General features: G+C 48.1%; 23 non-coding genes across 23 annotated transcripts; all 23 read left to right on the top strand.

Annotated features, from left to right (window-relative positions):
* The first annotated feature begins 257 nt into the window (after positions 1-257).
* On the top strand, positions 258-330 carry Trnar-ucg. The gene has a single exon. It is a non-coding gene; the product is annotated as a tRNA-Arg (tRNA).
* A 452-nt stretch (positions 331-782) lies between these two features.
* On the top strand, positions 783-855 carry Trnak-cuu. Its single transcript has one exon. It is a non-coding gene; the product is annotated as a tRNA-Lys (tRNA).
* Positions 856-1,192: 337 nt separating this feature from the next.
* Trnat-agu lies at positions 1,193-1,264 on the top strand. Its single transcript has one exon. It is a non-coding gene; the product is annotated as a tRNA-Thr (tRNA).
* A 496-nt stretch (positions 1,265-1,760) lies between these two features.
* Positions 1,761-1,833, top strand: Trnar-ucg. Its single transcript has one exon. It is a non-coding gene; the product is annotated as a tRNA-Arg (tRNA).
* A 452-nt stretch (positions 1,834-2,285) lies between these two features.
* On the top strand, positions 2,286-2,358 carry Trnak-cuu. Its single transcript has one exon. It is a non-coding gene; the product is annotated as a tRNA-Lys (tRNA).
* Positions 2,359-2,696: 338 nt separating this feature from the next.
* Trnat-agu lies at positions 2,697-2,768 on the top strand. Its single transcript has one exon. It is a non-coding gene; the product is annotated as a tRNA-Thr (tRNA).
* Positions 2,769-3,267: 499 nt separating this feature from the next.
* Trnar-ucg lies at positions 3,268-3,340 on the top strand. Its single transcript has one exon. It is a non-coding gene; the product is annotated as a tRNA-Arg (tRNA).
* Positions 3,341-3,792: 452 nt separating this feature from the next.
* On the top strand, positions 3,793-3,866 carry Trnak-cuu. The gene has a single exon. It is a non-coding gene; the product is annotated as a tRNA-Lys (tRNA).
* A 338-nt stretch (positions 3,867-4,204) lies between these two features.
* Positions 4,205-4,276, top strand: Trnat-agu. The gene has a single exon. It is a non-coding gene; the product is annotated as a tRNA-Thr (tRNA).
* A 497-nt stretch (positions 4,277-4,773) lies between these two features.
* Trnar-ucg lies at positions 4,774-4,846 on the top strand. The gene has a single exon. It is a non-coding gene; the product is annotated as a tRNA-Arg (tRNA).
* A 452-nt stretch (positions 4,847-5,298) lies between these two features.
* Positions 5,299-5,371, top strand: Trnak-cuu. Its single transcript has one exon. It is a non-coding gene; the product is annotated as a tRNA-Lys (tRNA).
* Positions 5,372-5,709: 338 nt separating this feature from the next.
* On the top strand, positions 5,710-5,781 carry Trnat-agu. Its single transcript has one exon. It is a non-coding gene; the product is annotated as a tRNA-Thr (tRNA).
* Positions 5,782-6,281: 500 nt separating this feature from the next.
* On the top strand, positions 6,282-6,354 carry Trnar-ucg. Its single transcript has one exon. It is a non-coding gene; the product is annotated as a tRNA-Arg (tRNA).
* Positions 6,355-6,806: 452 nt separating this feature from the next.
* On the top strand, positions 6,807-6,879 carry Trnak-cuu. Its single transcript has one exon. It is a non-coding gene; the product is annotated as a tRNA-Lys (tRNA).
* A 338-nt stretch (positions 6,880-7,217) lies between these two features.
* On the top strand, positions 7,218-7,289 carry Trnat-agu. The gene has a single exon. It is a non-coding gene; the product is annotated as a tRNA-Thr (tRNA).
* A 499-nt stretch (positions 7,290-7,788) lies between these two features.
* Trnar-ucg lies at positions 7,789-7,861 on the top strand. The gene has a single exon. It is a non-coding gene; the product is annotated as a tRNA-Arg (tRNA).
* Positions 7,862-8,313: 452 nt separating this feature from the next.
* Positions 8,314-8,386, top strand: Trnak-cuu. The gene has a single exon. It is a non-coding gene; the product is annotated as a tRNA-Lys (tRNA).
* Positions 8,387-8,724: 338 nt separating this feature from the next.
* On the top strand, positions 8,725-8,796 carry Trnat-agu. Its single transcript has one exon. It is a non-coding gene; the product is annotated as a tRNA-Thr (tRNA).
* Positions 8,797-9,295: 499 nt separating this feature from the next.
* On the top strand, positions 9,296-9,368 carry Trnar-ucg. The gene has a single exon. It is a non-coding gene; the product is annotated as a tRNA-Arg (tRNA).
* A 452-nt stretch (positions 9,369-9,820) lies between these two features.
* Trnak-cuu lies at positions 9,821-9,893 on the top strand. The gene has a single exon. It is a non-coding gene; the product is annotated as a tRNA-Lys (tRNA).
* Positions 9,894-10,231: 338 nt separating this feature from the next.
* Trnat-agu lies at positions 10,232-10,303 on the top strand. Its single transcript has one exon. It is a non-coding gene; the product is annotated as a tRNA-Thr (tRNA).
* A 496-nt stretch (positions 10,304-10,799) lies between these two features.
* On the top strand, positions 10,800-10,872 carry Trnar-ucg. The gene has a single exon. It is a non-coding gene; the product is annotated as a tRNA-Arg (tRNA).
* Positions 10,873-11,324: 452 nt separating this feature from the next.
* Trnak-cuu lies at positions 11,325-11,397 on the top strand. The gene has a single exon. It is a non-coding gene; the product is annotated as a tRNA-Lys (tRNA).
* Positions 11,398-11,709: the final 312 nt, after the last annotated feature.

Raw genomic sequence — 11,709 nt, 5'->3', positions numbered from 1 at the left:
CGCCGCCGCCGCTTCTGCAGAAGTAGCAAATCGCCATCGTAGCAAATGCGGCGAGGGACGCCCTGCCTTCGATTTCGAATGCACAAAGTGTGTGGTCTTGATTCCCAATCTCTACTTGGTCGGTCTCGTAAAGGCTTGAATGTAACGAATGGGTGGGAAGCAGCAAGAGGCAGCGGCTGTGTAGAACGAAAACACAATTCCTCAGCGGTATGAGCGTTTCGAGATGACACGAATGTAAGGAATACTTGGCGGCCAGTGACCGTGTGGCCTAATGGATAAGGCGTCGGACTTCGGATCCGAAGATTGCAGGTTCGAATCCTATCACGGTCGTGTTTTTCCAATTCTGCAAAAGAAACACACCGTTTTAGTGTAGCTATTGAGCAGTACGAAATCGTCTGAATGTTGCTGTTGTCCATTTCCTGCTTGGAGATGCACTTGAGCTTGATACACACACAGCCAGAACGGTGTTATCTAGCGAAATGGTCGGCTGAGTGCCGTCACCGCGAGTTTTGGCTGGCATTTGCGCATCTAAGACAGCGTCGGAAAGTAACCCGTTCGGCTTCTGAGTCAAATCAAATATGTGTGTTAATTTTGACACCACTAGCGCTGCAGGTTTTCATGCAATTCCTGTACCTCTCAGAAATGATTATGAAATAAAAGTGAAGTACGTGACGTGTGTGACGCTAGGAAAACATTAGGCAGCATGGAGAGATTCTGTATGGGACCACCCCACCGAAACGAGAACTGTGTGTCGTGCGACCCGACACGTAGTCACCGACGCAGCCCGGCTAGCTCAGTCGGTAGAGCATGAGACTCTTAATCTCAGGGTCGTGGGTTCGAGCCCCACGCTGGGCGGAACGTAATTTTGTTCCGTTGCAGATGTAAATTACCGTTTCTCTGATCAATGTGACGTAATGGAAATAGCAACTTAAAACTTTGCCTACGTCACCATCAGACGCAAGGAAAGTGTATCTGAAGGTGAAGGTGATTTCGTAGACATGTGTCAAAGACATGTTCTGAAATGTAAGTGGTGTTGGTTGGAGAGCACATCGGTTACGTGTGAGATGTGTAGCCAAGCAGTAATGGTGCGCCATAGCTGCAAATATTAGTCGGTAATATGAAGTGTTGTCAGCTTAAGCCTGATGATCCAGACGAGCGTAAGCACAAAGTACGCAAAACTACCGCTAGCCGCGCCTCTTTAGCTCAGTGGCAGAGCGCTGGTCTAGTAAACCAGGGGTCGTGAGTTCGATCCTCACAGGAAGCAAACGAATTTTCGAAATCAGTTGCGCGTCGTGGCCGTATAGCAAGCAGTATCTGGAACGACGAACAATTAGCAACAGGTGTTTTATTTAGAATTACTCTCAGATGTGATTGAGGCGAATGTCGCAGATAAAGCATTTTCCAAAACGGTACAGCGTAGGGTGGGAGGCGGAGTCTGATTTATATTTTTTACATGTGTTTTTCAAATATCACAGAGCCTCTCGCGAGCGTCGTCGTCGTCGTCGACGCCGCCGCTTCTGCAGAAGTAGCAAATCGCCATCGTAGCAAATGCGGCGAGGGACGCCCTGCCTTCGATTTCGAATGCACAAAGTGTGTGGTCTTGATTCCCAATCTCTACTTGGTCGGTCTCGTAAAGGCTTGAATGTAACGAATGGGTGGGAAGCAGCAAGAGGCAGCGGCTGTGTAGAACGAAAACACAATTCCTCAGCGGTATGAGCGTTTCGAGATGACACGAATGTAAGGAATACTTGGCGGCCAGTGACCGTGTGGCCTAATGGATAAGGCGTCGGACTTCGGATCCGAAGATTGCAGGTTCGAATCCTGTCACGGTCGTGTTTTTCCAATTCTGCAAAAGAAACACACCGTTTTAGTGTAGCTATTGAGCAGTACGAAATCGTCTGAATGTTGCTGTTGTCCATTTCCTGCTTGGAGATGCACTTGAGCTTGATACACACACAGCCAGAACGGTGTTATCTAGCGAAATGGTCGGCTGAGTGCCGTCACCGCGAGTTTTGGCTGGCATTTGCGCATCTAAGACAGCGTCGGAAAGTAACCCGTTCGGCTTCTGAGTCAAATCAAATATGTGTGTTAATTTTGACACCACTAGCGCTGCAGGTTTTCATGCAATTCCTGTACCTCTCAGAAATGATTATGAAATAAAAGTGAAGTACGTGACGTGTGTGACGCTAGGAAAACATTAGGCAGCATGGAGAGATTCTGTATGGGACCACCCCACCGAAACGAGAACTGTGTGTCGTGCGACCCGACACGTAGTCACCGACGCAGCCCGGCTAGCTCAGTCGGTAGAGCATGAGACTCTTAATCTCAGGGTCGTGGGTTCGAGCCCCACGCTGGGCGGAACGTAATTTTGTTCCGTTGCAGATGTAAATTACCGTTTCTCTGATCAATGTGACGTAATGGAAATAGCAACTTAAAACTTTGCCTACGTCACCATCAGACGCAAGGAAAGTGTATCTGAAGGTGAAGGTGATTTCGTAGACATGTGTCAAAGACATGTTCTGAAATGTAAGTGGTGTTGGTTGGAGAGCACATCGGTTACGTGTGAGATGTGTAGCCAAGCAGTAATGGTGCGCCATAGCTGCAAATATTAGTCGGTAATATGAAGTGTTGTCAGCTTAAGCCTGATGATCCAGACGAGCGTAAGCACAAAGTACGCAAAACTACCGCTAGGCCGCGCCTCTTTAGCTCAGTGGCAGAGCACTGGTCTAGTAAACCAGGGGTCGTGAGTTCGATCCTCACAGGAAGCAAACGAATTTTCGAAATCAGTTGCGCGTCGTGGCCGTATAGCAAGCAGTATCTGGAACGACGAACAATTAGCAACAGGTGTTTTATTTAGAATTACTCTCAGATGTGATTGAGGCGAATGTCGCAGATAAAGCATTTTCCAAAACGGTACAGCGTAGGGTGGGAGGCGGAGTCTGATTTATATTTTTTACATGTGTTTTTCAAATATCACAGAGCCTCTCGCGAGCGTCGTCGTCGTCGTCGTCGACGCCGCCGCTTCTGCAGAAGTAGCAAATCGCCATCGTAGCAAATGCGGCGAGGGACGCCCTGCCTTCGATTTCGAATGCACAAAGTGTGTGGTCTTGATTCCCAATCTCTACTTGGTCGGTCTCGTAAAGGCTTGAATGTAACGAATGGGTGGGAAGCAGCAAGAGGCAGCGGCTGTGTAGAACGAAAACACAATTCCTCAGCGGTATGAGCGTTTCGAGATGACACGAATGTAAGGAATACTTGGCGGCCAGTGACCGTGTGGCCTAATGGATAAGGCGTCGGACTTCGGATCCGAAGATTGCAGGTTCGAATCCTATCACGGTCGTGTTTTTCCAATTCTGCAAAAGAAACACACCGTTTTAGTGTAGCTATTGAGCAGTACGAAATCGTCTGAATGTTGCTGTTGTCCATTTCCTGCTTGGAGATGCACTTGAGCTTGATACACACACAGCCAGAACGGTGTTATCTAGCGAAATGGTCGGCTGAGTGCCGTCACCGCGAGTTTTGGCTGGCATTTGCGCATCTAAGACAGCGTCGGAAAGTAACCCGTTCGGCTTCTGAGTCAAATCAAATATGTGTGTTAATTTTGACACCACTAGCGCTGCAGGTTTTCATGCAATTCCTGTACCTCTCAGAAATGATTATGAAATAAAAGTGAAGTACGTGACGTGTGTGACGCTAGGAAAACATTAGGCAGCATGGAGAGATTCTGTATGGGACCACCCCACCGAAACGAGAACTGTGTGTCGTGCGACCCGACACGTAGTCACCGACGCAGCCCGGCTAGCTCAGTCGGTAGAGCATGAGACTCTTAATCTCAGGGTCGTGGGTTCGAGCCCCCACGCTGGGCGGAACGTAATTTTGTTCCGCTGCAGATGTAAATTACCGTTTCTCTGATCAATGTGACGTAATGGAAATAGCAACTTAAAACTTTGCCTACGTGTACATCAGTCGCAAGGAAAGTGTATCTGAAGGTGAAGGTGATTTCGTAGACATGTGTCAAAGACATGTTCTGAAATGTAAGTGGTGTTGGTTGGAGAGCACATCGGTTACGTGTGAGATGTGTAGCCAAGCAGTAATGGTGCGCCATAGCTGCAAATATTAGTCGGTAATATGAAGTGTTGTCAGCTTAAGCCTGATGATCCAGACGAGCGTAAGCACAAAGTACGCAAAACTACCGCTAGGCCGCGCCTCTTTAGCTCAGTGGCAGAGCACTGGTCTAGTAAACCAGGGGTCGTGAGTTCGATCCTCACAGGAAGCAAACGAATTTTCGAAATCAGTTGCGCGTCGTGGCCGTATAGCAAGCAGTATCTGGAACGACGAACAATTAGCAACAGGTGTTTTATTTAGAATTACTCTCAGATGTGATTGAGGCGAATGTCGCAGATAAAGCATTTTCCAAAACGGTAACAGCGTAGGGTGGGAGGCGGAGTCTGATTTATATTTTTTACATGTGTTTTTCAAATATCACAGAGCCTCTCGCGAGCGTCGTCGTCGTCGTCGACGCCGCCGCTTCTGCAGAAGTAGCAAATCGCCATCGTAGCAAATGCGGCGAGGGACGCCCTGCCTTCGATTTCGAATGCACAAAGTGTGTGGTCTTGATTCCCAATCTCTACTTGGTCGGTCTCGTAAAGGCTTGAATGTAACGAATGGGTGGGAAGCAGCAAGAGGCAGCGGCTGTGTAGAACGAAAACACAATTCCTCAGCGGTATGAGCGTTTCGAGATGACACGAATGTAAGGAATACTTGGCGGCCAGTGACCGTGTGGCCTAATGGATAAGGCGTCGGACTTCGGATCCGAAGATTGCAGGTTCGAATCCTGTCACGGTCGTGTTTTTCCAATTCTGCAAAAGAAACACACCGTTTTAGTGTAGCTATTGAGCAGTACGAAATCGTCTGAATGTTGCTGTTGTCCATTTCCTGCTTGGAGATGCACTTGAGCTTGATACACACACAGCCAGAACGGTGTTATCTAGCGAAATGGTCGGCTGAGTGCCGTCACCGCGAGTTTTGGCTGGCATTTGCGCATCTAAGACAGCGTCGGAAAGTAACCCGTTCGGCTTCTGAGTCAAATCAAATATGTGTGTTAATTTTGACACCACTAGCGCTGCAGGTTTTCATGCAATTCCTGTACCTCTCAGAAATGATTATGAAATAAAAGTGAAGTACGTGACGTGTGTGACGCTAGGAAAACATTAGGCAGCATGGAGAGATTCTGTATGGGACCACCCCACCGAAACGAGAACTGTGTGTCGTGCGACCCGACACGTAGTCACCGACGCAGCCCGGCTAGCTCAGTCGGTAGAGCATGAGACTCTTAATCTCAGGGTCGTGGGTTCGAGCCCCACGCTGGGCGGAACGTAATTTTGTTCCGCTGCAGATGTAAATTACCGTTTCTCTGATCAATGTGACGTAATGGAAATAGCAACTTAAAACTTTGCCTACGTCACCATCAGACGCAAGGAAAGTGTATCTGAAGGTGAAGGTGATTTCGTAGACATGTGTCAAAGACATGTTCTGAAATGTAAGTGGTGTTGGTTGGAGAGCACATCGGTTACGTGTGAGATGTGTAGCCAAGCAGTAATGGTGCGCCATAGCTGCAAATATTAGTCGGTAATATGAAGTGTTGTCAGCTTAAGCCTGATGATCCAGACGAGCGTAAGCACAAAGTACGCAAAACTACCGCTAGGCCGCGCCTCTTTAGCTCAGTGGCAGAGCACTGGTCTAGTAAACCAGGGGTCGTGAGTTCGATCCTCACAGGAAGCAAACGAATTTTCGAAATCAGTTGCGCGTCGTGGCCGTATAGCAAGCAGTATCTGGAACGACGAACAATTAGCAACAGGTGTTTTATTTAGAATTACTCTCAGATGTGATTGAGGCGAATGTCGCAGATAAAGCATTTTCCAAAGCGGTACAGCGTAGGGTGGGAGGCGGCAGTCTGAATTATATTTTTTAGATGTGTTTTTCAAATATCACAGAGCCTCTCGCGAGCGTCGTCGTCGTCGTCGTCGCCGCCGCCGCTTCTGCAGAAGTAGCAAATCGCCATCGTAGCAAATGCGGCGAGGGACGCCCTGCCTTCGATTTCGAATGCACAAAGTGTGTGGTCTTGATTCCCAATCTCTACTTGGTCGGTCTCGTAAAGGCTTGAATGTAACGAATGGGTGGGAAGCAGCAAGAGGCAGCGGCTGTGTAGAACGAAAACACAATTCCTCAGCGGTATGAGCGTTTCGAGATGACACGAATGTAAGGAATACTTGGCGGCCAGTGACCGTGTGGCCTAATGGATAAGGCGTCGGACTTCGGATCCGAAGATTGCAGGTTCGAATCCTATCACGGTCGTGTTTTTCCAATTCTGCAAAAGAAACACACCGTTTTAGTGTAGCTATTGAGCAGTACGAAATCGTCTGAATGTTGCTGTTGTCCATTTCCTGCTTGGAGATGCACTTGAGCTTGATACACACACAGCCAGAACGGTGTTATCTAGCGAAATGGTCGGCTGAGTGCCGTCACCGCGAGTTTTGGCTGGCATTTGCGCATCTAAGACAGCGTCGGAAAGTAACCCGTTCGGCTTCTGAGTCAAATCAAATATGTGTGTTAATTTTGACACCACTAGCGCTGCAGGTTTTCATGCAATTCCTGTACCTCTCAGAAATGATTATGAAATAAAAGTGAAGTACGTGACGTGTGTGACGCTAGGAAAACATTAGGCAGCATGGAGAGATTCTGTATGGGACCACCCCACCGAAACGAGAACTGTGTGTCGTGCGACCCGACACGTAGTCACCGACGCAGCCCGGCTAGCTCAGTCGGTAGAGCATGAGACTCTTAATCTCAGGGTCGTGGGTTCGAGCCCCACGCTGGGCGGAACGTAATTTTGTTCCGTTGCAGATGTAAATTACCGTTTCTCTGATCAATGTGACGTAATGGAAATAGCAACTTAAAACTTTGCCTACGTCACCATCAGACGCAAGGAAAGTGTATCTGAAGGTGAAGGTGATTTCGTAGACATGTGTCAAAGACATGTTCTGAAATGTAAGTGGTGTTGGTTGGAGAGCACATCGGTTACGTGTGAGATGTGTAGCCAAGCAGTAATGGTGCGCCATAGCTGCAAATATTAGTCGGTAATATGAAGTGTTGTCAGCTTAAGCCTGATGATCCAGACGAGCGTAAGCACAAAGTACGCAAAACTACCGCTAGGCCGCGCCTCTTTAGCTCAGTGGCAGAGCGCTGGTCTAGTAAACCAGGGGTCGTGAGTTCGATCCTCACAGGAAGCAAACGAATTTTCGAAATCAGTTGCGCGTCGTGGCCGTATAGCAAGCAGTATCTGGAACGACGAACAATTAGCAACAGGTGTTTTATTTAGAATTACTCTCAGATGTGATTGAGGCGAATGTCGCAGATAAAGCATTTTCCAAAACGGTACAGCGTAGGGTGGGAGGCGGAGTCTGATTTATATTTTTTACATGTGTTTTTCAAATATCACAGAGCCTCTCGCGAGCGTCGTCGTCGTCGTCGTCGACGCCGCCGCTTCTGCAGAAGTAGCAAATCGCCATCGTAGCAAATGCGGCGAGGGACGCCCTGCCTTCGATTTCGAATGCACAAAGTGTGTGGTCTTGATTCCCAATCTCTACTTGGTCGGTCTCGTAAAGGCTTGAATGTAACGAATGGGTGGGAAGCAGCAAGAGGCAGCGGCTGTGTAGAACGAAAACACAATTCCTCAGCGGTATGAGCGTTTCGAGATGACACGAATGTAAGGAATACTTGGCGGCCAGTGACCGTGTGGCCTAATGGATAAGGCGTCGGACTTCGGATCCGAAGATTGCAGGTTCGAATCCTGTCACGGTCGTGTTTTTCCAATTCTGCAAAAGAAACACACCGTTTTAGTGTAGCTATTGAGCAGTACGAAATCGTCTGAATGTTGCTGTTGTCCATTTCCTGCTTGGAGATGCACTTGAGCTTGATACACACACAGCCAGAACGGTGTTATCTAGCGAAATGGTCGGCTGAGTGCCGTCACCGCGAGTTTTGGCTGGCATTTGCGCATCTAAGACAGCGTCGGAAAGTAACCCGTTCGGCTTCTGAGTCAAATCAAATATGTGTGTTAATTTTGACACCACTAGCGCTGCAGGTTTTCATGCAATTCCTGTACCTCTCAGAAATGATTATGAAATAAAAGTGAAGTACGTGACGTGTGTGACGCTAGGAAAACATTAGGCAGCATGGAGAGATTCTGTATGGGACCACCCCACCGAAACGAGAACTGTGTGTCGTGCGACCCGACACGTAGTCACCGACGCAGCCCGGCTAGCTCAGTCGGTAGAGCATGAGACTCTTAATCTCAGGGTCGTGGGTTCGAGCCCCACGCTGGGCGGAACGTAATTTTGTTCCGTTGCAGATGTAAATTACCGTTTCTCTGATCAATGTGACGTAATGGAAATAGCAACTTAAAACTTTGCCTACGTCACCATCAGACGCAAGGAAAGTGTATCTGAAGGTGAAGGTGATTTCGTAGACATGTGTCAAAGACATGTTCTGAAATGTAAGTGGTGTTGGTTGGAGAGCACATCGGTTACGTGTGAGATGTGTAGCCAAGCAGTAATGGTGCGCCATAGCTGCAAATATTAGTCGGTAATATGAAGTGTTGTCAGCTTAAGCCTGATGATCCAGACGAGCGTAAGCACAAAGTACGCAAAACTACCGCTAGGCCGCGCCTCTTTAGCTCAGTGGCAGAGCACTGGTCTAGTAAACCAGGGGTCGTGAGTTCGATCCTCACAGGAAGCAAACGAATTTTCGAAATCAGTTGCGCGTCGTGGCCGTATAGCAAGCAGTATCTGGAACGACGAACAATTAGCAACAGGTGTTTTATTTACAATTACTCTCAGATGTGATTGAGGCGAATGTCGCAGATAAAGCATTTTCCAAAACGGTACAGCGTAGGGTGGGAGGCGGAGTCTGATTTATATTTTTTACATGTGTTTTTCAAATATCACAGAGCCTCTCGCGAGCGTCGTCGTCGTCGTCGTCGACGCCGCCGCTTCTGCAGAAGTAGCAAATCGCCATCGTAGCAAATGCGGCGAGGGACGCCCTGCCTTCGATTTCGAATGCACAAAGTGTGTGGTCTTGATTCCCAATCTCTACTTGGTCGGTCTCGTAAAGGCTTGAATGTAACGAATGGGTGGGAAGCAGCAAGAGGCAGCGGCTGTGTAGAACGAAAACACAATTCCTCAGCGGTATGAGCGTTTCGAGATGACACGAATGTAAGGAATACTTGGCGGCCAGTGACCGTGTGGCCTAATGGATAAGGCGTCGGACTTCGGATCCGAAGATTGCAGGTTCGAATCCTATCACGGTCGTGTTTTTCCAATTCTGCAAAAGAAACACACCGTTTTAGTGTAGCTATTGAGCAGTACGAAATCGTCTGAATGTTGCTGTTGTCCATTTCCTGCTTGGAGATGCACTTGAGCTTGATACACACACAGCCAGAACGGTGTTATCTAGCGAAATGGTCGGCTGAGTGCCGTCACCGCGAGTTTTGGCTGGCATTTGCGCATCTAAGACAGCGTCGGAAAGTAACCCGTTCGGCTTCTGAGTCAAATCAAATATGTGTGTTAATTTTGACACCACTAGCGCTGCAGGTTTTCATGCAATTCCTGTACCTCTCAGAAATGATTATGAAATAAAAGTGAAGTACGTGACGTGTGTGACGCTAGGAAAACATTAGGCAGCATGGAGAGATTCTGTATGGGACCACCCCACCGAAACGAGAACTGTGTGTCGTGCGACCCGACACGTAGTCACCGACGCAGCCCGGCTAGCTCAGTCGGTAGAGCATGAGACTCTTAATCTCAGGGTCGTGGGTTCGAGCCCCACGCTGGGCGGAACGTAATTTTGTTCCGCTGCAGATGTAAATTACCGTTTCTCTGATCAATGTGACGTAATGGAAATAGCAACTTAAAACTTTGCCTACGTGTACATCAGTCGCAAGGAAAGTGTATCTGAAGGTGAAGGTGATTTCGTAGACATGTGTCAAAGACATGTTCTGAAATGTAAGTGGTGTTGGTTGGAGAGCACATCGGTTACGTGTGAGATGTGTAGCCAAGCAGTAATGGTGCGCCATAGCTGCAAATATTAGTCGGTAATATGAAGTGTTGTCAGCTTAAGCCTGATGATCCAGACGAGCGTAAGCACAAAGTACGCAAAACTACCGCTAGGCCGCGCCTCTTTAGCTCAGTGGCAGAGCACTGGTCTAGTAAACCAGGGGTCGTGAGTTCGATCCTCACAGGAAGCAAACGAATTTTCGAAATCAGTTGCGCGTCGTGGCCGTATAGCAAGCAGTATCTGGAACGACGAACAATTAGCAACAGGTGTTTTATTTAGAATTACTCTCAGATGTGATTGAGGCGAATGTCGCAGATAAAGCATTTTCCAAAACGGTACAGCGTAGGGTGGGAGGCGGAGTCTGATTTATATTTTTTACATGTGTTTTTCAAATATCACAGAGCCTCTCGCGAGCGTCGTCGTCGTCGTCGACGCCGCCGCTTCTGCAGAAGTAGCAAATCGCCATCGTAGCAAATGCGGCGAGGGACGCCCTGCCTTCGATTTCGAATGCACAAAGTGTGTGGTCTTGATTCCCAATCTCTACTTGGTCGGTCTCGTAAAGGCTTGAATGTAACGAATGGGTGGGAAGCAGCAAGAGGCAGCGGCTGTGTAGAACGAAAACACAATTCCTCAGCGGTATGAGCGTTTCGAGATGACACGAATGTAAGGAATACTTGGCGGCCAGTGACCGTGTGGCCTAATGGATAAGGCGTCGGACTTCGGATCCGAAGATTGCAGGTTCGAATCCTGTCACGGTCGTGTTTTTCCAATTCTGCAAAAGAAACACACCGTTTTAGTGTAGCTATTGAGCAGTACGAAATCGTCTGAATGTTGCTGTTGTCCATTTCCTGCTTGGAGATGCACTTGAGCTTGATACACACACAGCCAGAACGGTGTTATCTAGCGAAATGGTCGGCTGAGTGCCGTCACCGCGAGTTTTGGCTGGCATTTGCGCATCTAAGACAGCGTCGGAAAGTAACCCGTTCGGCTTCTGAGTCAAATCAAATATGTGTGTTAATTTTGACACCACTAGCGCTGCAGGTTTTCATGCAATTCCTGTACCTCTCAGAAATGATTATGAAATAAAAGTGAAGTACGTGACGTGTGTGACGCTAGGAAAACATTAGGCAGCATGGAGAGATTCTGTATGGGACCACCCCACCGAAACGAGAACTGTGTGTCGTGCGACCCGACACGTAGTCACCGACGCAGCCCGGCTAGCTCAGTCGGTAGAGCATGAGACTCTTAATCTCAGGGTCGTGGGTTCGAGCCCCACGCTGGGCGGAACGTAATTTTGTTCCGCTGCAGATGTAAATTACCGTTTCTCTGATCAATGTGACGTAATGGAAATAGCAACTTAAAACTTTGCCTACGTGTACATCAGTCGCAAGGAAAGTGTATCTGAAGGTGAAGGTGATTTCGTAGACATGTGTCAAAGACATGTTCTGAAATGTAAGTGGTGTTGGTTGGAGAGCACATCGGTTACGTGTGAGATGTGTAGCCAAGCAGTAATGGTGCGCCATAGCTGCAAATATTAGTCGGTAATATGAAGTGTTGTCAGCTTAAGCCTGATGATCCAGACGAGCGTAAGCACAA

The sequence above is a fragment of the Schistocerca piceifrons genome, unplaced genomic scaffold (assembly GCF_021461385.2).
Source record: "Schistocerca piceifrons isolate TAMUIC-IGC-003096 unplaced genomic scaffold, iqSchPice1.1 HiC_scaffold_1771, whole genome shotgun sequence".
In the NCBI taxonomy this organism is placed as follows: Eukaryota; Metazoa; Arthropoda; class Insecta; order Orthoptera; family Acrididae; genus Schistocerca; species Schistocerca piceifrons.
The sequence above is the reverse complement of the archived record's forward strand: the minus strand, read 5'-3'. Positions and strand labels throughout refer to the sequence as shown.